The sequence below is a fragment of the Salvelinus namaycush genome, chromosome 10 (assembly GCF_016432855.1).
Source record: "Salvelinus namaycush isolate Seneca chromosome 10, SaNama_1.0, whole genome shotgun sequence".
NCBI classification, from domain to species: domain Eukaryota; kingdom Metazoa; phylum Chordata; class Actinopteri; order Salmoniformes; family Salmonidae; genus Salvelinus; species Salvelinus namaycush.
This window is the reverse complement of record NC_052316.1, coordinates 19,635,960-19,656,581: the sequence shown is the minus strand read 5'-3', so window position 1 is coordinate 19,656,581 and position 20,622 is coordinate 19,635,960. Positions and strand designations below refer to the sequence as shown.

At 45.5% G+C, this 20,622-nt stretch overlaps 1 protein-coding gene across 1 annotated transcript in view; it reads left to right on the top strand.

Annotated features, from left to right (window-relative positions):
• The window catches only part of trabd2b (TraB domain containing 2B), a 142,173-nt gene that overhangs the window by 71,404 nt on the left and 50,147 nt on the right, over positions 1-20,622 (top strand). The gene's annotated exons all lie outside the window — the stretch shown is intronic.

Here is a 20,622-nt window from a genome sequence, read left to right as displayed (position 1 = left end):
ACTTTACGATGATATGGTCACATGTATCAAATAAAATCAAAGCCGGAGATAGTAGTCGCCTATAACGGCAGCTAAACAGAAGGCAAATCCAGGTACCTCCTCGCGCTCTCCAGAAAACCGGAAATGGGGGACACGTCATACAAAGAGCTTGTATTCCACTTCAGACCAAGATAAACACTCAATTTCTTCTCTCACCGCCTCTTGACATCCAGGGGAAGGTCTATGAAGTGCATGTATACTAATACGTATCATGCCCATTTATAGGCAGGAAGTAGAACAGAGCCTCGATTTCAGACTTTCCACTTCCTGGTCAGGAAGTTTGTGCCAAATGAGTTCTGTTTGACTCACAGATATAATTCAAACGGTTTTAGAAACTAGAGAGTGTTTTCTATCCAATAGTAATAATAATATGCATATTGTACGAGCAAGAATTGAGTACGAGGCCGTTTGAAATGGGCACCTTTTATCAGAGCTACTCAATACTGCCCCTGCAGCCATAAAAAGTTAAAGAACTTGTGGTGTTGAAGAATAGCTGAAAGATGGCGCTGCCATTCGGCCAATCCACAGACAAACAACAATCATTTGCAGTAGGCCTATAGCCTAATAAGCCTATGACTAAGTGGTTTACCGTGCCTTCAGAAAGTATTCACACCCCTTGACTTTTTCCACATTGTGTTGTGTTACGGTCGCCTGAATTGAAAATGGATTAAATTGAGATGTTGTATCACTGGCCTACACACAATACCCCATAATGTAAAAGTGGTATTATGTTTTTAAGAAATGTTTATAAATTATTTAAAACTGAAAAGCTGAAATGTCTTGAGTCAATAAGTATTCAACATCTTTGTTATGGCAAGCCTAAATAAGTTTGGGGTATAAATTTGCTTAACAAGTCATACACTACATGACTAAATGTATGTGGACACCTACTCGTCGCATATCTCTTTCCAAAATCATGGGCATTAATATGGAGTTGGTCCCCCCTTTGCTGCTATAACAGCCTCCACTCTTCTGGGAAGGCTTTCCACTAGATGTTGGAACATTGCTGCGGGGGCTTGCTTCCATTCAGTCACAAGAGCATTAGTGAGGTCGGGCGCAGTCGGCGTTCCTATTCATCCCAAAGGTGTTCAATGGGGTTGAGGTCAGGGCTCTGTGCAGGCCAGTCAAGTTCTTCCACACAGATCTCAACAAACCATTTTTGTCTGGACCTCACTTTGTGCACGGGGGCATTGTCATGCTGAAACAGGAAAGGGCCTTCCCCAAATCTGTTGCCACAAAGTTAGAAGCACAGCATTGTCTAGAATGTCATTGTATGCTGTAGCGTTAAGATTTCCCTTTACTGGAACTAAGGGGCCTAGTCTGAACCATGAAAAACAGCCCCAGTGTCACGGCCGTCAAAGGAAGTGGACCAAGGTGCAGCGTGTTGAGCGTACATTTTATTTTATTTGTTAAAATGTCGCCAACAAAACAATAAATAACAAAAACGACCATGAAGCTTACAGGGCATAAGTGCCACTAACAAAGTCAACTACCCACAACGAAAGGAGGGAAAAAGGGCTACCTAAGTATGGTTCCCAATCAGAGACCACGATAGACAGCTGTCCCTGATTGAGAACCATACCCGGCCAAAACATAGAAACACAAAATCATAGAAAACATAACATAGAATGCCCACCCCAAATCACGCCCTGACCTTAGAGAGCCTTTTTATGTCTCTATTTGGTTTGGTCAGGGTGGGATTTGGGGTGGGCATTCTATGTTTTGTTTTCTATGATTTTGTGTTTCTATGTTTTGGCCGGGTATGGTTCTCAATCAGTGACACCCAGACCATTATTCCTCCTCTACCAAACTTTACAGTTGGCACTATGCATTCAGGCAGGTAGCGTGATTCATCACTCCAGAGAATGCGTTTCCACTGCTCCAGAGTCCAATGGCGGCAAGCTTTACACCACCAGCCAATGCTTGGACTTACGCATGGTGATCTTAGACTTGTGTGCAGCTGTTCAGCCATGGAAACCCATTTCATGAAGCTCCCGACTAACACTTCTTGTGCTGACGTTGCTTCCAGAGGCAGTTTGGAACTCGGTAGTGAGTGTTGCAACCGAGAACAGAACATTTTTGCGCACTACGCGCTTCAGCACTTGGAGGTCCCGTACTGTGAGCTTGTATTTGCCTACCACTTCGCGGCTGAGCCGTTGTTGCTCCTAGACGTTTCCACTTCACAATAACAACACTTAGATTTGACTAGGGCAGCTCTAGCAGGGCAGAAATTTGACGAACTGACTTGTGGGAAAGGTGGCATCCTGTGACGGTGCCACGTTGAACGTCACTGAACTCAGATTTTCCTTCATTGTTTGTGACAGATATTGTTTTCCGTGACCATGTGTGCTGGACCCTGTATATAGTACAGACAGCTGATTTCTGATTCCACTGTGACACCTCCCTCTCTCTTGTGTAATACAGGAGCCTAGCCTAGAGTTTGTTAAGTGCTTTGAAAGAAAATGGGTTCCCGGTATTAAAACAACAACTACCAAATAAAAGTAAATGTTAATTAAGAGGGGCTTGGGCCCAGCAGGGAATGTGGTGAGATAGAGACGAGGAGGAGGGTTGGTAAAAAGACAAGGCCACTGTCAACTCCACAACAGCAGTACACAGTACATTACACACATCACACACAGCCATGTATTCTATACCCGAGAACAGAGGGATCTCTTCCTTTACAACAACACTGAAATAAACAGCTTTAGAAACTGAGCGCGGACGATGGAAAATTGCTTCCTCTATGGTGAGACCCTGGCCTATTAGAGGGAGCGGTGTGAGAGGGTGTGGTTGTAGAGAGAGGGTGAAAGGGGGGCGGGGGCGAGAGCTTAGGCCCCATGGTCAGCCCAGGCAGACAGTAGAGCTGCAGTCTCAGCTCTCAGGCACAGATCTGAGGAGAGATAGCATCACGGTCAGGACAGGGTCAGAGTGGGGTGAGTGAGGTGAGGGTGAGAGGAGGGGGTGTAGGAGGAGGGTATGTGTGTAGGGAGTGTATGGAGGGTGTTTGTGCTCTAACAGCACCCTTTCCTCCCCCCAGCTCCCCCTCAGACCCAGAGGTGACACAGCAGCCAGATGCACCATGGGGGCCAGACTGAGTCCCTTCTCAGGACCCACAATGCAATAGTAAAGAACAGTAAAGAATAGGATATACTGTGGTAGTACACGCTGATTCACATGATCCTAACAGCAAGGGGTCATTGCTTCTCTATAGCTAACTGTTTGTTAAACAAGAACAAGAGGTCCACTGTAGCTTCAGTATGGTGAAATAGGAAACCACACTACATATGTGCATCATCAAACCTACTCATATGTAGGCACACTTGAAAGCTTGTGTGTCTCTACTCCATGGGTACAACCCTGTGTGGTGCAGAAACACAATACCAATTTTCCACTTGAGTCTCATGACTCAATCCCTAAAGGACACCTCCCTCCCTACCGTGAGTAATTGCCTCGTTTGTTAAAGTATCGGTTTCCTTACACTCCCTCCAGCCTCTCTATAGCTCCCACATTTAGAGGCATCCTGCTTGGAAATGTGTGGACCACCTATCAGAAAAAAAACAATATGCTGTGATGCTGCCCAGTGCAGGGTCTGTGTCTGGGTGACTGACTCTGACTGCCCCGGTCTATGGAGACTTCTCTGTTTTAGGGACAGAAGGAGGAACAGGACTCTCCATTCTAAAGCAGGAAGGGAACAACTCATTTGATGCAATCAGCAGAAACCAGACAGCCCAACTTTACTCATAGGTTTACTATTGTACACACAGAAGGTCTGGGTCCAGAACAGGTAACCCTACCCCAGAATCCCCAGAACACTACCCTACAATTACCACTCTGCCATGTTTATATTGTTAAGGAGAACAGTTATGACACTTTGTTTGGCCACTTAACCAACAACAGGAATGGATGTGGTTGAATTCTGTAGTTCGAAAATACAAGGGAGATACTAGTCCAGCCTCTACTGTTGTCTGTGCATTCATCTTTACTGTACTGTACTCTTCAGTGAATGGTTTCAGAACGGAGAACTCTGCCCTACTACAGAGGAGTTCCAATCTTGCTTACATCGCCTGTCTTTCTCTGCTTTTCCCCTCATTTGTAGACTTGGGGGATGATTAGTGGGCCATTTAAAACCACAATCCTGTGATTTGTTGGTCACCCTGACCACAGCTCCTCAGCGCTACACCGCGTCTGCCCTTGAGCCCAGCAGGCTTTGTGTTTAAGCTGCTACTCTTACACGGGCCGTTCCCATGCACCAATTCTCCCTGTCAAGCGCTCCGCTCAGCTGTGGTCCAAACCAAATGTTTTTCCAAATAGAAGGGGAGTGCTAAAACTATTACTAATCTCAATCATAGTCATCATCATATTTCTGCATAGTGAGCATTTTCTTCCCCGTGGCCGTGGTGGCTGGCTTTCAGGCTGTGGGAGGTTATGGAAGCGGGGAGGGAGGGAGTGTTTGGCTGATGCAGGGGCAGCATTGATGGAGAGAGGCAGTTGGGGTGTTGGGGGCAGTGCTGGTGGCAACATTTACCGAACTGTGGCTCTGTTGTGGGGAGCCAGACAGACACCAGAGCTGCTTTAGCTCATGTCTCAAGAAGGGAAGCGAGGGACAGAGCAGAGCAGAGAGGGACAGAGCATAGCAGAGAGGGACAGAGCAGAGAGGGACAGAGCAGAGTAGAGAGGGACAGAGCAGAGAGGGACAGAGCAGAGAGGGACAGATCAGAGCAGAGAGGGACAGAGCAGAGAGGGACAGAGCAGAGCAGAGAGGGACAGAGCAGAGCAGAGAGGGACAGAGCAGAGAGGGACAGATCAGAGCAGAGAGGGACAGAGCAGAGAGGGACAGAGCAGAGCAGAGAGGGACAGAGCAGAGCAGAGAGGGACAGACCAGAGCAGAGAGGGACAGACCAGAGCAGAGCAGAGAGTGACAGAGCAGAGAGGGACAGAGCAGAGCTGAGAGGGACAGAGCAGAGCAGAGAGGGACAGAGCAGACAGGGACAGAGCAGAGAGGGACAGATCAGAGAGGGACAGAGCAGAGCACAGAGGGACAGAGCAGAGCAGAGCAGAGAGGGACAGAGCAGAGCAGAGAGGGACAGACCAGAGCAGAGCAGAGAGGGACAGAGCAGAGCAGAGAGGGACAGACCAGAGCAGAGAGGGACAGAGCAGAGCAGAGCAGAAAGGGACAGAGCAGAGCAGTGGAGAGCAGGGTAGTGTTTACGCCTCTCTGTTATCATCCCTTTTCCAAAGCCTGCATGCACCACCTCACCCAGATGCATGTACTCAGCGAGCCAGACAAAACAACAAACAAACAAAACAGAACATGAGGTTCACACACCCTCTCCCCGCGTCCACACAAAACATGAGAAGGAATAAACCTTCTCGTAAATAAATGAGAGAGATTACATAAACATTCTAAATCTTGGACAACGCTCAAATCAACACAACCCAGAGCCTAACTAAAGAGTCATGAAATAATTATAGGCTTATGAGAGTAGTAAAAGGCCCCAGCTCTGATATGACATCCAGCTCTGTTCTCACCAATGGCCAGCACTGTCTTACCCATTTTACCCCCCAGCAGCCACCATTACCACCACCAACATACAGTACAGTAACCCTTACTGTTAATCACTATTATTATTAATCTACTACAGTATGCCCATAGGACACCTGTCCTGATAAGTGTTAATGCACCAATCAGAGCCATGGAGTTATGACTGTGTTATTATCATGAATGTGGTTGCTGCCCAATATGACTGACTCTACTCCCATTGTTTCCTTTTCAAACAGGCCTAAAGGGATCTGGGATACAAGTGTCTCTCTTATAGTGGATCCTTTTGGAGAGCTTTGTGTTTAGGTTAGGTCTAAGGGGCTAGGGCTCTGTGTATTGTCAGGGTGTGAAGGTTATATATGGTGAGAACTGTATCTAGGCTAGGTGTAACAGAGGGTAGAGGATTAGAAGAGCTGTTGATTCTACAGTACTGTAGGTTTAGGGTTTGGGCATGGGGGACAAGTTGTCCACTAATTAGGACCAGCAGTAAACAGGGAGCCTCTCTCTCACTGCCAGCCTGTTGGATAACTCATCTCTCTCTCTCAATTCTCACTCTCCCTCTCTCTTTCTTCCTGTCATCTCTGTCTGTCTGTTTCTCTCTCCCTCTGATCGTTCTCCATCGCTCCCTCAGTTTTTTCACTTTTTCTGTTCATCATGCAGATTGGGTTGGGTTGGCTTGGCTCCCTGTCATGGATTGGCCAGTGGTGAAGGTGGGGTTATTGGGGGGTTGTAGAGGTGTTGGCAGAGAATGTTGGGGGGGAAAGGGGTAGTCAGGAAGTGGAAAGAGAAGGCTCAAGTGTACCCTTGTTAATGTAGATTAAAGAATAAAAGGCTTCAGACTGGCTGTTACTTCATCTGCTTTCAATTCACACTCTCTGCTTCCAAGGTACTTTTGGACAGTCCTCTGGAGAGACCGAGAGAGAAGGGGAGAGAGGGTTGGAGAGACAGAGAGAGGGAGAGGGGATGCCAGGGGCTAACATGACGTATCCTCTGACCACTGTAGGGGTAGGGGGGGGGGGGGGGGGGCTGGTACTGTGTGTGTATACCCTCTGTGTGTGTGTATACTCTGTGTGTGTTTGTGTGTGTGTGTGTCAGGTTTGTGCTTAATTTAGAATTTTGGAACTGACTCCCATTCAACTCATGAATTGAAATTAAAATTGAATTGGACACACCCCACAGGATGTACACTCTTAGAAAAATAGGTGCTACAGTATCTAGAACCAAAAAAGGTTATTCGGCTGTCCCCATAGGAGAACCATTTGAAGAACCTATTTTGGTTCCTGGTAGAACCCTTTCCACAGAAGATTCTACATGGAACCCAAAAGAGTTTTACCAGTAACCAAAAAGGGTTCTCCTATGGGAATAGCCGCAAAACCTTTTTGGAACCCTTTTTTCTAAGAGTGTAGAATTTGAGTTTGAGTGACAGGAAGTAGAATTTATACAGTGCAATTCAAAGAAATTCCACTCAGTCATAGAACATGAGAATTTCATTGAATCTGACAGGTCACACTTCCAGATACCAAAGAATATATCACTTTTCTCTGGAAACAATATTTATATACTCTTTTAACCTGAGTGCTTACGCTCTCAGAAAAAAAGGTCCTATCTAGAATCTAAACGAGTTCTTCAGATGTCCCTAAAGGAGAACCCTTTTGGTTCCAGGTAGAACCCTTTAGGGTTCCATGTCGAACCCTTTCCACAGAGGGTTCTAAATGGATCCTAAAAGGGTTCTACCTGGAACCAAAAAGGGTTCTCATATGGGGACAGCCGAAGAACCCTTTTGGAACCCTTTTTTCTAAGAGTGTAGAATAGCAAATTATATTTCCACCAACCATTCCATTTGTTTGGCTTCTTTTTGAAGGCTTTAGGGTCAACTTGAGGGTTAGACTAAATGTAAGTGATTCATGAAATATAGTAACTTGGAATATTCATATACATTTGTTTTCCTTGATCATTCTTTTCTTTTCAGTTGGTTCATCAATATTTTATATGCATGTATATAGTGACATGTTTAATGTTTTATGTACAATATGTATATTTGTATAGACTACACCTAATATAGAATAGAAGAGGCACTGAATTCCAGTATATTTCCTTTAATTCAAATTCTAATTACAATTCTGTATCAATTCAAGAATTGAGCTGGAATTTATGAGGCATTCTCAGTTCAACTCTGAATTGAGCACACCTCTTGTGTGTGTGAGAGTGAGAGGACATGGCTGAACAGCAGGGTTCTCTGACAGGCTGTCCAGTGAGGAGGAATCAACAAATATCCACAAATATTTTTCACCAAGAAAAAAGCAGTTGTGTCTTTTGAAGGACATATGTAGGATCTTAATTTGAGCAAATTTGCTACAGCAGAAAAATGATCCTGCAGCAACAGGAAATGTGAATTATTATGTGGATTATAATTAATGGACATTTTATGTATTAGTTGATACTTTTTTCGTTAGGGCAAATCAAGTGTGACATTTTTAAGTGGAAATTACAAACTTTAGAGGCCTTTTTAAACCTCAAATACACTACAAGATTTCATTGGAAAATTCCTGCAGAAACAGGATGATAAAATTAAGATACGGCATCTGAATTGGGGTTCTTCCCAGCGCTCCCATAGTTTTGAGTGCATGCCGTCGGGCCTGCAGTGGAGAGCTGAGCGGGGTTTGTGCCTCTCTTACACACTCTTTCTCAGACAGCTTGTTCTCATTGGGGAGAGGATTTCTGATCTGTCTTCAACGGATGTGCTGACAGAAGTTTTTCAAAATATAATAAAATACATTGAAAATGACAGGGCAGCATGACCCTCAGGCACCCTGTGATTCCCCCTGAAATGCCCTTACACACACAACCCCCCCCCCCCCCCCCACACACACACACACATATACTATCTCTGTGTATTTTTCACTGCCCTCAAGGTACAGCCTCTCCAGATTGACTGTGCTCCGTAAAATTTGACATTTCTCCCTCTGATTTGCCGTGAAATGGTGTGCTTGTCTGGGATTACGCTGCGTTAGTGTTTGGTGTCTGGAGGAGCCGTGACTGAGGGGAGCAGAGCCTGCCCTCTTCCCTTTGGCTGCTGCTGCTCGTTCAGACAGACACTGCACTGTACACTCAGCACACACACTGACTGCACCATAACACACAAACACACACACATTCACTCAAATACACACTGACCACACCATAACACACAAACACACACACACACACACACACACACATACACACAAACACACACTGACCACACCATAACACACGAACACACACACATACACACAAACACACACTGACCGCCCATAACACACAAACACACATACACACATACATACAAATACACACTGACCGCACCATAACACACAAACACACACACACACACACAAATACACACTGACCGCACCATAACACACAAACACACACACACAAATACACACTGACCGCACCATAACACACAAACACACACACACAAATACACACTGACCGCACCATAACACACAAACACACACACACACAAATACACACTGACCGCACCATAACACACAAACACACACACACACACAAATACACACTGACCGCACTATAACATGCATGCGTGGCACACACACACACACACACACACACACACACACACACACACACACACACACACACACACACACACACACATACACACACACACACACACACACACACACATACATACACACACATAGACACACACACACATACATACACAAACATAGACACACACACACATACATACACACACATAGACACACACACACACATACATACACACACATAGACACACACACACATACATACACACACATAGACACACACACACATACATACACACACATAGACACACACACACATACATACACACACATAGACACACACACACATACATACACACACATACATACACACACATACATACATACACACACATAGACACACACACACATACATACACACACATAGACACACACACACATACATACACACACATAGACACACACACACACATACATACACACACATAGACACACACACACATACATACACACACATAGACACACACACACATACATACACACACATAGACACAAGTAATGTAGAAAGGAGTGGGAGCAGAACGCAGGAAGGAGGAAGAGAAGATGAAAGCAAAATAAACAGGGTTCAGACAGACGGTGGTGGGAGGGAGAAGGCAACCAATCAGAGGAAGAAGAAGGAGAGGAGAGGGGAATGAAGAGAGAGGGTGAGTGATGTTGTTGATAACTGTGTGGAGGATCCAGGTCTGTCTGGATGGAGGGGTGAGGAGAGGAGAGGTGGGCTGGTGGAGGGCAATGCAGGGCCAGCTGTGCTCCAGACCTGATCGAAGAGGGGGATGGAGGGATGGGGTGGGCAGGGGAAGAGCACAGAGGCTTTCTCTCCTGCTAACTATAAACACATGGCTTTCGCTCCCTCTACCCCCCCCCCCCCCCCCCCCCCCCTCTGTTTCACTCTTACCCCCCTTCACAAATGGACACACATGCACTACACACAGACATTAACTCATACATAATAGCCTTTCAATCATGCTCCTTTTATATGGAAATGCTGCAGTTATTTAAATGCTATACCATGCCATAGTCCTGTACACTACCCAGGCAATATGGAGCAAATTGAGAGAGCCGCTTATCAATCAGTGCAGGCTCCAGTAACGTCAGTCTGAACTGACACAGGCCCAAGATCAGATGTATGAGGCATGAGGACTTCACGTCACACTTCATCTGAGCTGTGTGTGAGAGATGGGCTGTACCTGGCACTGCCTTCACACACACACAGCTCTGGTGACAGGAACCACTCAGCGCTCGGAGGAATTAAGTCTTGCAAAGGGACTGGTCCTACTCCCACACTGCTGCTCATATCCCCTGAATCTGCATTAGTTTTCTGGCCATGGCACAATTTATCTTCAATCATACACAAGATTATGTGCTACTCTCATGTTTCAGCAGGACCTTAGAACGGGACGTTGCAGAAATACAAATCATTCTTAGGGAATTACACTGTCTAAAGCTATTAAATGAACCAAAGCAGACTGCAAGATAAGAGAAAAGTGGCCCCTTGGTTGGAGCTGTATGTTTTATACATGCAGGAGTCTCCCTGGTCTTTCTGACTAAGGAATGAGTCCACTCATCTGGTTCTGATAGCATCACACATCATAATGGAGGCCGATGAAGCCCATGGGATTCAATAAGATCATTCCCTGGGAAAAGAGGAGCTATATGCAGAATGTGTTGGTGCTCACAGTACAGGCCTGTGTAGGCTGTGGGCTGCTGGCTTACACAGGTCAGGTCTTTCTGTGAGCTAACAACGGTACTGCTATGTTCCTCTGCTCTTTTCTCTACACCCCTTACCTCAACACCCAGCAGTGCTGAAAGACAGTAAGATTGAGCACTATTTCACCCCTTCCCTTTTTTCTTATTTAATTCCTCCCACTCTGTCTTTCTCTTTTTCTCACACCATTCCTGGGAATTCACAGTGAAGAGGCAGCTGTTCTCTCTCAAATGATACTTTATTGTTTTCAAAATGTTCAGGTGGGAAGGAATGGATGAATGGTGTTGTATTTGGGCTGCTAAATCAAACAGCAGGGTTTGTTTGTGGACAAGTGTAAAGAGAGCAGGGTCGATCCCCCCACAAGTTCTTATTTACTGGGCTGGGGGCTAGGGAGAGGGGCTTTGGAGCCAATGCCAGGGTTTGGACTGAGAGAGATGGGGACTGAAGGAGAGCAGAGTGGAGGCTAGGAGACGGAAAGATTGACTAAGGGAGGAGGTCAGAAAGGAGGGATAAGAGAAAAGGATGAGGAGATTTGTCCCCCGCCAGGCTGAGATGGTCCTGCAGTGTCCATCACCGGAGCCCCTGGGTTGGGAGAGAGAGGGGAGGGAAGAGAGAAGAGAGGGAGGAGGAAGGGGGCGGGAGAGGGAAGGAAAGAGAGAAGAGGGAGGCTTTCTGTAGAAGCTGGGAGCACCAGGCTGCTGCCACTGGGATTGTCCCCAGGTAATCCCTGGATTTCCTGGGCTGAGAGAGACAGAAGGGTGAGAGATAGAGAGATAGGGAAAGTCAAAACCAAAAAGGATGTCTTCAAGGGACAATAGTTTTATCTGGCTGTGTGTGTGTGTGTGTGTGAGTGTGCGCGTGCGTGCGTGTGTGTGCTTGCATGTGTAGAGTGTGTAAGGGACTGTGTAAGGGACCCGGCTGTTGCTATTGCCAGATGTGATCAGCTGAAGGCATTGCTTACCTTCGAATAAGCGAAAGTTACACAAAAGAGGCGCCAAAGGGTTGTAAAAATATTTAGGCAATTCTTAGAAGTTGGAAATGCCATTTGAAAGCATTGTTATGTTTTATAGCACTGACAGGTTACAGGGTTTCCTAGAGAAAAGACCATGTATGAGGGATAGCTGATTAAACCGTTGGAGACTATGGTGAAGCTACTACCAGCAGAGATTGTACAGACAACTTTGAAGTGTTCTTGTGCGTCACGATCTCCATTTCCTACACTAATGTTTTCAAGGTGTGTTTCAGACTGGACGTAAAAGATGAGACGGCGTTGCTTTTGAAAGAGCACTTATGACATGGTCAGTATGACATTGAAACAGGCATCAAGCAGACACTATAAAGATATTAGGTGAAAAGAGGAAATGTATGCTATTCAGACTTCTGTGATCAGACAGTAGACGGTGGGAGTTTAGGGGAGTTTAGAGGATTGTGACTTGGTGTCTTTTCATAGGCAGCGTTGCACAGGTTCTCTCAGGCACGCACGCACAAGCATGCACGCACACACATAGCCGCAGGAAGTAGGGGCACTGAGGGTGCTGTAGCACCCCCGGATAAATCAGAATTAAAGAAAAACATGAATACATAAGTTATTTCACAAAAGCAGTGGCCTGGGCATTTACTAGTCCTGTATTAGCTGACCGATATAGCCGTCTGTACCGCGGGCCAAAAACAACATCTGCACCCTCACCCCCAAACATCTTCCCGCAGCTATGTGCACACACACAGACACGCACACACGCTTCAACGAGATCACACACTCACAAAACCTATAGTATCCCCCGTAGCGGAGCCCCTCAGCAGAGTGTGTGTATGATGATTCCCAACCCTAGTTAACTCTGAATGTTATTACACCCCTGTGGTCCCAGGCCACTATGAATCCCATTCCCTTTGGGCTGAGCCCCGTGCCTTCCCAGCCGAGCCCAGCCGAGCGTGTCCCTGGGTTAGGCTCCGGGGTCTGCTGATGAAACACAACCACCTCTAGGAGCTCCCAGGCAGAGGCAGGCAATGGAGAGGAACAATGCCTTAAGCTGTTTCTCTATGTATCTTGATCAGTGGTGATTAAATATCTGTGAGCAGACTTCTTCAAATACTTCTCAGATCTCTTGCCTGATGCTGGCAGACCTCTCCATGCTTCTCATGCCGCTCATGCACCTGTGCCTATCCAACATTAGACCCAGTGCCCACTTCCAGTAATGATGCCTCCCTACCCTGACCACTCCTCCAGAGGAAATACCCCTCCATCTGCATAACACATGCTTCCATTAGAACCTGCCCTTATTTGTTTAACATTCTCTTTCTCTCTTTATTTCACTCTTCATTTATTTTGTTCTGTCGATGTACTTTGAGAGGGTAGAAGGGTGCACCATTCCTCAGTCTCAGTGGAGAAAAAGTGAGAGAGAGAGAGAGAGAGAGAGAGAGAGAGAGAGAGAAAGAGAGAGAGAGAAAGAGAGAAAGAGTAGGAAAAAGAATTAGAGTTTTAACACCTATTTTCAAAAAGTGAATGAGAGAGAAAGAGAGAGAAAGAGAGTTGGGGAGGAAAGGGAGTGAGAGGAGTGAGGTAGTTGACATGAGCGAGCAGTCCAACACCTTGTCAACAGCACCTACTTGTTACATGTTATAACAGCATAAAAGTCTCAGAGGGAAAACCAGGAACAAACAGCCAGAGTCTAATACACTTCAAGGTCAATTGCTTCTATGCACACACGTGTTGATAAATGTGTTTTTTTTCTGCTCCTTCTCCTTTTTGGAAAAGAATGTTAACGTTCTCTAGTTTTTTTCTATCTCTCTTTCTTTCCACAGACCACTAATGAAATTTTGGAATGCTGACGTTCCAAGACTGTCAGCGTGGAGCACTTTCCAGTTTGGATCTTTATGCAATCTTTACGAAATTATAATCTGAGGTTCTCACGAAGGCGTTGTGATGAGTAACCTGTGTGAAGTGAAGCGTGTTGATAAATCACATGCGATAATCACCACCCACTTCTGCAAGGTACTGTGATGGCCTATGTCAGGGGTCTAACCTGTGACAACCTGTCCCTTAGGCAGAGAGAGAAATCAAATCTAATTAAATCAAATTTTATTGGTCACATACACATGGTTAGCTGATGTTAATGCGAGTGTAGGGAAATGCTTGTGCTTCTAGTTCCGACAGTGCAGTAATAACTAACAAGTAATCGAACAAATTCACAACGACTACCTTATACACACAAATGTAAAGGGATGAATAAGAATATGTACATATAAACATATGGATGAGCCATGGCCGTGCGGCATAGGTAAGATGCAGTAGATGGTATAGGATACAGTATATACATATGAGATGAGTAATGTAGGGTATGTAGGAATTAATAAAGTGGCGTTTTTTAAGTGACGAGTGATACCTTTATTGAATCCATTTATTAAAGTGGCAAGAGATTTGAGTCTGTATGTTGGCAGCAGCTACTCTATGTTAGTGATGGCTGTTTAACAGTCTGATGGCCTTGAGATAGAAGCTGTTATTCAGTTTCTCGGTCCCCGCTTTGATGCACCTGCACTGACCTCGCCTTCTGGATGATAGCGGGGTGAACAGGCAGTGGCTCGGGTGGTTGTTGTCCTTGATGATCTTTTTGGCCTTCCTGTGACATCGGGTGCTGTAGGTGTCCTGGAGGGCAGGTAGTTTGCCCCCGGTGATGCATTGTGCAGACCGCACTACCCTCTGGAGAGCCTTGCGGTTGTGGACGGATCATTTGCCATACCAGGCGGTGATACAGCCCGACAGGATGCTCTCGATTGTGCATCTGTAAAAGTTAGTGAGTCTTTTAGGTGCCAAATTTCTTCAGCCTCCTGAGGTTGAAGAGGCGCTGTTGCGCCTTCTTCGCCACGCTGTCTGTGTGGGTGGACTATTTCAGTTTGTCCGTGATGTGTACGCCGAGGAACTTAAAACTTTCCACCTTCTCCACTACTGTCCCGTTGATGTGGATGGGGGGATGCTCCCTCTGCTGTTTCCTGAAGTTCACAATCATCTCCTTTGTTTTGTTGACGTTGAGTGTGAGGTTATTTTCCTGACACCACATTCTGAGAGCCCTTACCTCCTCCCTGTAGGCTGTCTCGTCGTTGTTGGTAATCAAGCCTACCACTGTAGTGTCATCTGCAAACTTGATGATTGATTTGGAGTCGTGCATGGCCACGCAGTTATGCGTGAACAGGGAGTACAGGACAGGGCTGAGAACGCACCTTTGTGGGGCCCCAGTGTTGAGGATCAGCGGGGTGGAGATGTTGTTTCCTACCCTCACCATCTGGGGGCGGCCCGTCAGAAAGTCCAGGACCCAGTTGCACAGGGTGGGGTCGAGACCCAGGGTCTCAAGCTTAATGACGAGTTTGGAGGGTACTATGGTGTTAAATGCTGAGCTGTAGTCAATGAACAGCATTCTTACACAGGTATTCCTCTTGTCCAGATGTGATAGGGCAGTGTGCAGTCTGATGGAGATTGCATCGTCTGTGGACCTATTGGGGCGGTAAGCAAATTGGAGTGGGTCTCGGGTATCAGGTAGGGTGGAGGTGATATGATCCTTGACTAGTCTCTCAAAGCACTTCATGATGACAGAAGTGAGTGCTACGGGGCAATAGTCATTTAGTTCAGTTACCTTTACTTTCTTGGGAATAGGAACAATGGTGGCCATCTAGACGCATGTGGGCACAGCAGACTGGGATAGGGATTGATTGAATATGTCCGTAAACACACCAGCCAGCTGGTCTGCGCATGCTCTGAGGACGCAGCTAGGGATGCCGCCTGGGCCGGCAGCCTTGCGAGGGTTAACACGTTTAAATGTTTTACTCACGTTGGCCACGGAGAAGGAGAGCCCACAGGCTTTTTTCATCTGAAGGACAGCCACTCTGTCTGTCAACACTCACGCACACACGCACACACACACACACACACACACACACACACACACACACACACACACACACACACACACACACACACACACACACACACACACACACACACACACACACACACACACACACACACACACACACACACACACACACACACCAGTGGGAAAACTGCAATACTGCTTGCACACTCTTGCCTACATCTAGCTGATCTAGAGTGTAATCATTAGTGCAACAATTGCAAACAAGATTTTCTATTGAACAAATGCAGGTTTGTTTATCCCCGTTTCGTTCCGTTTGCTTCTTTAAGAAACCTTTTTCAACAGAATTGGGGGAATGAATACACACCTGAAAACACGCAAACACAGTTCACTTTCATAGCAGCCACTTACAAACAGCATGATCACTTTGCTCGTCGTTTTTGCATCTACGCGCTCTTCTCCTCTCACCTTTTCCCTTTGCTTGTGGTCTTCAGTGCACAACACATCAGATGGCTGTGACCAGGCGAAAAAAACTTTTCAAACCAAACCATCATATCCTAACCACTAACCACTACACACAGCCTACTTTAAAAAATATATATAATTATTTCACCTTTATTTAACCAGGTAGACCAGTTGAGAACAAGTTCTCATTTTCAACTGCAACCTGGCCAAGATAAAGCAAAGCAGTGCGACAACAACACAGAGTTACACATGGGATAAACAAAAGTACAGTCAATAACACAATAGAAACATCTATATACAGTGTGTGCAAATGAAGTAAGGAGGTAAGGCAATAAATAGGCCATAGTAGCGAAGTAATTACAATTTAGCAAATTAACACTGGAGTGATAGATGTGCAGATGATGATGTGCAAGTAGAAATACTGGTGTGCAGAAGAGCAAAAAAGTAAATAAAAACAATATGGGGATGAGGTGGGTAGTTGGATGGGCTATTTACAGATGGGCTGTGTACAGCTGCAGCGATCGGTAAGCTGCTCAGATAGCTGATGCATAAAGTTAGTGAGGGAGACATAAGTCTCTAACTTCAGCGATTTTTGCAATTCGTTCCAGTCATTGGCAGCAGAGAACTGGAAGGAAAGGCGGCCAATAGAGGTGTCGGCTTTGGGGATGACCAGTGAGATATGCCTGCTGGTGCGCTTTCTACGGGTGGGTGTTGTTATGGTGACCAGTGAGCTGAGATAAGGCGGAGCTTCACCTAGCAAAGACTTATAGATGACCTGGAGCCAGTGGGTCTGGCGACGAATATGTAGCGAGGGCCAGCCGACGAGAGCATACAGGTCGCAGTGGTGGGTGGTATAAATGGCTTTGGTGACAAAACGGATGGCACTGTGATAGACTGCATCCAGGTTGCTGAGTAGAGTGTTGGAGGCTATTTTGAAAATGACATCGCCGAAGTCGAGGATCGGTAGGATAGTCAGTTTTACGAGGGTATGTTTGGCAGCGTGAGTGAAGGAGGCTTTGTTGCGAAATAGGAAGCCGATTCTAGATTTAATTTTGGATTGGAGATGCTTAAAACCTGTTGAGGATAGAGGACGCTATTTTCACTTTGGGGAAAAATCGTGCCCAATTTAAACGGCCTCGTACTCTATTCTTGCTCGTACAATATGCATATTATTATTACTATTGGATAGAAAACACTCTCAAGTTTCTAAAACCGTTTGAATTATATCTGTGAGTAAAACAGAACTCATTTTGCAGCAAACTTCCTGTCAGAAAGTGAAAAATCTGAAATCGAGGCTCTGTTCCAGGGCCTCCCTATCAATTTGCTTGAAATCTATGACTATACATGCACTTCATACGCCTTCCACTAAATGTCAATAGGCTGTGAGAGGTGAAATGGGGTTTCTAGGTATATCTATGGTCAAAAGAGAGAGCTTGGAATGACATGACCCCAAATTCCTTTGTTCAGGAAGGCGCAGAAAGGTCATCAGTATTGGCTTCTGAAAAGCATTCGTTATAGACGTCTAATATCTCCGGCTTTGATTTTATTTGATAAATGTGATAATATCATCGTAAAGTATGTTTTTTCAATATAGTTTTATCAGATTATTGACATTTTTTCGGGAGTTTTGGCGTGTTCCGTTCTCTGCGTTTGTTCACGATGGTCAGCTTAGCGCCACTTGGCTAGTTTTGCTTGCTAATTCGAGAGGGAAAAAGGACATTCTAAAACCAAACAACGATTGTTCTGGACAAAGGACCCCTTGTGCAAGATTCTGATGGAAGCTCAACAAAAGTAGGACCCATTTATGATGTTATTTCCTATTTCTGTCGAAAATGTGTTGTTGTGTTTTCCGCCTTGATTTTTGGCGCTGTCTCGCTATAACGTAAGCTGTATGTCGTACTGAAGTTATTTTTAGAATTCTAACACGGCGATTGCATTAAGAACTAGTGTATCTATCATTTCCTATACAACATGTATTTTTTAGTAAAGTTTATGAATAGTTATTTGGTCAGAATAGGTGAGTGTCAGAAATATATCCGGAGATTCTGGAAAATAGTTGCTACATTTTCACAATGTATAACCACGGATTTCAGCTCTAAATATGCACATTTTCGAACAAACCATATATGTATTGTGTAATATGATGTTATAGGACTGTCATCTGATGAAGTTTATGAAGGTTAGTGAAATAATTAATATCTTTTGCTGGTTTTGTCGCTATCAATACTGTTGCCTTGAATCAATGCTGTTGTGTGGTAGGCTATTGTAGTAAGCTAATATAATGCTATATTGTGTTTTCGCTGTAAAACACTTAAAAAATCGGAAATATTGGCTGGATTCACAAGATGTTTGTCTTTCATTTGCTGTACACCATGTATTTTTCAGAAATGTTTTATGATGAGTATTTAGGTATTTCACGTTGGTCTCTATAATTACTCTGGCTGCTTCGGTGCTATTTGTGATGGTAGCTGTGATGGCTTTCAGTACTAGATTATTTCTCTGATCCTTTGATTGGGTGGACAACATGTCAGTTCATGCTGCAAGAGCTCTGATAGGTTGGAGGTCGTCCTCTGGAAGTTGTCATATTTACTGTGTAAGTCTATGAAAGGGGGTGAGAACCATGAGTCTCCTAGGTTTTGTATTGAAGTCAATGTACCCAGAGGAGGACGGAAGCTAGCTGTCCTCTGCCTACACTACACTATGGTACTACCCTATAGAGTGCTGTTGAGGCTACTGTAGACAATCATTGCAAAACAGTGTTTATTTATTTGGTGACATTAATATATTTAGTATTGTTTTATCTAAAAAAAAAAGTTTTTATGTTTAACAATTTTTATTTTTATGAAATTCATTGAGGACAATGGTCCTCCCCTTCCTCTGCTGAGGAGCCTCCACACACACGCACGCACGCACGCACTCACGCACGCACGCACGCACGCACGCACGCACGCACGCACGCACGCACGCACGCACACACACACACACACACACACATTCAACACATCACAGCGAAGGCGCTATGGCAACAGCACAGAGATGTGCAGTCTCCGCAGTGTGAGAACAATATTGACTTACCACACCTCACCACTCACAGCCCCCTTTCCAAAAATCCCTCCACCCCCTTCCTCACTCCCTCACTCCTTCCCTCTTCCTCCACCAGGTCCAGTGTGTCTGGTGCAGTTTTCTGTATTTAAGGAAACTCACAGCACTGGCAGCAGTACAGAGGGGCTGGCAGCCCCTACCCCAGCCCATACCTCAGCCCTCTTTCTACCCAGGGCCTGCTCTGGCATTGCTCTTGGCAGCAGTACAAAGCCCTGGGCAGGCATAGAGCCGTGTGGGTCAAGGGCTTGGGCAACGCCAACGCACATATGTGCCTGAGCTCGACAGGCCTCACCCTCCAACGTGACCCGGCGTGGGGGGAGGGAAAATTAAGACAATAAAGCAAGCAGACGTGAGATAGAAATAAATATATGAGGTATTGTCATTATGGAGCCGGCAGGGGGTCCTGGAGCGGGAATGAAAGCATATTTGCCGTTATGGCCACAGGTTTGATCAAGGCCCATTTTGGGATTACCGCTTTGGCAGGAGGACAGCACGCCACTGCGCTCTCAGCTGAAAATAGATTCTGTGAAATACGTCTAATAAAATAAATAAGATTACTCACCTCTCTCCTTACAGTGTGAGAGGCTGAGTGAGGTCCTGGGGTTGCGTGCGTGCGATTGGGAAAGATGAGAAGAGGTTAGAGAGTGGACTGAGGGAGGCGGGAAGAGAGGAACGAAGAGGGAAAGGGAGAGAGAGGCATCCCTGCTGTCAGCTCTCTAGTGTTTTCTCCCCTCGTTAGAACAGAGGCACCCTATTAAGGCACTGCCTGGAAGACTGGTTAGCAAATACAATGACCTCAGACTACACAGACTAGAGAAAGAGAGAGAGAGAGAGAGAGAGAGAGAGAGAGAGAGAGAGAGAGAGAGAGAGAGAGAGAGAGAGGGGATTAGGGTGTGCTGAGCTCATTGTTAAGGTTACTAACAGTTTAAGCAACATTCAATAAGGCAATACAATAAGGCATTTATCAGTTCAATAAGTGATTGCAAAAACATAACATAATTGTGTGAATTATTACATATAACTCAGAGTCCGTTGAATTCGGGATAGATCAGTTGCACAGCTGTATGCCTTAAGCCTACACACAAATCATGCGGATGGGCCGTCGACCATCAGTATTTACCATAGCCATCACTTTTCTTTACTGACCCGGCTGGAGGCAATTAGGAATAAAGGGCTGGATGGAGAAGTAAATAGCGGTGATATACAGTATACATGCATACTGTACATACGTACGTAATCAAGGGTGCAAATCAACTGACCGCACCACCATAGGATATGAATGTGTCAGTGGGCGGAATG